Here is a 2685-nt window from a genome sequence, read left to right as displayed (position 1 = left end):
TTGCTAGTGGGCAAGTAAAATGATGCAGCCACTTTGGAAAATAGTCTAGCAGTTCCTCAAAATGTTAAACATAGAGTTAATATATGACCCAGCAATTCCACTCCTTGGTATATATGCAAGAGACCTGAAAACATATATCTACATAAAAACCTGTACATTAATGTTCATAGCAGCATTAACCATAATAGCCACAAAATGGAAACAAACCAAATGTCCATGAACTGATGAAAGGATAAATAAAATGTGGTATATCCACACGATGGAATATTATTCAGCAATAAAAAAGATGAAAAGTAAAACCATTATGCTAACTGAAAGAAGCCATACGCAAAAGGCCACAAATTGTGTATTTCCATTTATCTGAAATGTCCAGAGTGAGAAAATCTCTAGAAACAAAGTATAATATATTAGTGGTTGCCAGCCCCGCAGGGGAGACGGTCAGCGCAGCTTCTCCTGGGATTTCCCATGGAACTGTGCGCTAGCGGTCCCCCTTCCTCTAACCACCATCCCCCCACCCCCCGACCCCCCCGCAAATAACAGCCACAAGCCCCACTTCCGGTCCCTGCCAGACCCGACGCCATTCACTCGCTATCCGGCCCGGAGGTTGCCCTCCATCGGCCGCCGCCCTCGTCCACCCTGGGATCGCCTCGAGGCCCCCGCCACCGGCAGCGCCGCCGCTGCCCACTCCGCAGCCCGCGCTCCAATGGCGCCTTGGCGTTCTTGGTGTTACCAGCACCCATGCTGCCCGCCATGGCTGCCGGCGCCGTCTCTCAGGTGCGCCAGAACTACCACAGCACCTGTGAGGCCGCCGTCAACAGACTGATCAACCTGATGCTCCACGTCTCGTACGTGTACCTCTCCATGGCCTTCTACTTCGACCGCGACGACGTGGCCCTGGAGCACTTCTCCCGCTACTTCCTGCGCCTGTCGCATAAGGAGAGGGAGCGTGCCGAGAAGCTGATGGGCCTGCAGAACCTGCGCGGTGGCCGCATCCGCCTTCGCGACATCAGGAAGCCCGACCGCGACGACTGGGAGGGCGGGCTGCAGGCCATGGAGTGCGCCTTCCACCTGGAGAAGAGCATCAACCAGAACCTCCTGGAGCTGCACCAGCTGGCCACCAACAAGGGCGACCCGCAGCTCTGCGACTTCCTGGAGAGCCACTACCTGCACGAGCACGTCAAGACCATCAAGGAGCTGGGTGGCTACCTCACCAACCTGCGCAAGATGGCGGCCCCGGACGCCGGCCTGGCGGAGTACCTCTTCGACAAGCTCACCCTGGGCGACTGCGACAAGGAGGACTGAGCTGGGACTGTCCCCACAGCCACGGGTGCCTTTCCCAGGTCAGGCCACAAGGCCGGGCGTGCATATTGCCGTTTCAGAAGTTCACTTAAGTTTTTTCCTTTCCGTTGTACCATTGTTTCCAATAAAGTTATCTGGTTCTTAAAGCAGTAAAGGTGTCCGGTTGATTTGTGTGTGCAGAACTCTCACCTTTGAGGAATAAGGGCACATCCCCGCACAGATTTAAAATGGGTCCCCAGCGGGCTCTCCACCCACCCATACATACCCCATCCACATGCAGCTCAGGATCTCCAGGGATGGAGGGGAAAGGTACTCCACTGGCCCCTGGAAAACACAAAATTCCCCTTCCTCTTATAAACTGTGTGGATATGTGGGGGGCTGGTGTCTGTGGGTGCATGGTATAGTATAAAACATGGTCTGGAAGTCATCATGGTGATTGCTTCTGGGGAAGAAGTGAAGGGAATGGGATTGGGCAGGGATTAAAATAAGGGACCTTTTGTTTAACTTGAAAACTTTTAGTCTACTAAAATACGTAAATGGTAACATTCGTTGCTTCTGGGTAGCAAGATGAGGGCCCTGGAAGAAGGCATGGCAGAATCCCTCTTTGACAAGCTCACCCTGGGCCACAGTGATAACAGGAATGAGCCTTAGGCTGGCTTCCCCACATCCAGGGGGTTGACAAACTAAAATTATTATAGCGGCACTTTGCAAGTCCAAGTTCTCTTATTTACATTATTGTATTTTATTTTTATAAAAACCTCAGGAAGTAGGAAGAGCAGGTATCATGACCGTGTCTTTATCAGTGAGAAAGAGGGAGGTTACACAGGCAAGAAGTTGTGGAATCGGGACATGAACTTACATTTTCTGATGCCATGTTCCATCTTCTTTCTGTTACTCTCTGAGTATATCAATGGGTTAAGGAAGATCATGTGGGTAGACCAGGAATCCAGCCAGATAACGAGCCCTGGAAGGGAGGGAAATCCCTAACACTCTTAAAGACAATCCCATTTTAGTCTCTCCCCTAATTACAGGTGTGCCTTCCAGCCTAAGGTGGGGATGGCTTCTAAACCTCAGCCAAAATCCTTGTCAATATGAAAGAAGACTTCAGAATCAGCAACAGACTGTATAAGAGGTAGCAGGGCACCTCACAGGAAGGCAGTCAACACCTGTACACCTGAATCCTCTGTTCAGGCTCTCTCCCCTACACAGGCAAAAACACTGCTGTGTGAGTTGGCACTGAATACCCAGGAAGACCTTAGGGCTGGAAATCCCCAGAGTGTACCATCCACCAAATGTCTCACTGTGAGTGGCTTCTCTTCAAACACAACAGGTAAAGGGGGTGGCTGAAAAACACACATGCTCCACCTGCAAATCCAGCTCATCTCA

General features: G+C 51.1%; 1 pseudogene; it reads left to right on the top strand.

Annotated features, from left to right (window-relative positions):
• Nucleotides 1-738: 738 nt before the first annotated feature.
• Nucleotides 739-1302, top strand: LOC105805769 (annotated as a pseudogene).
• The last annotated feature ends 1383 nt before the right edge of the window (nucleotides 1303-2685 follow it).

Source organism: Propithecus coquereli, unplaced genomic scaffold (assembly GCF_000956105.1).
Source record: "Propithecus coquereli isolate 6110/MARCELLA unplaced genomic scaffold, Pcoq_1.0 Scaffold132, whole genome shotgun sequence".
Classification (NCBI taxonomy): Eukaryota; Metazoa; Chordata; class Mammalia; order Primates; family Indriidae; genus Propithecus; species Propithecus coquereli.
This window is presented reverse-complemented; position numbering and strand designations above follow the sequence as displayed.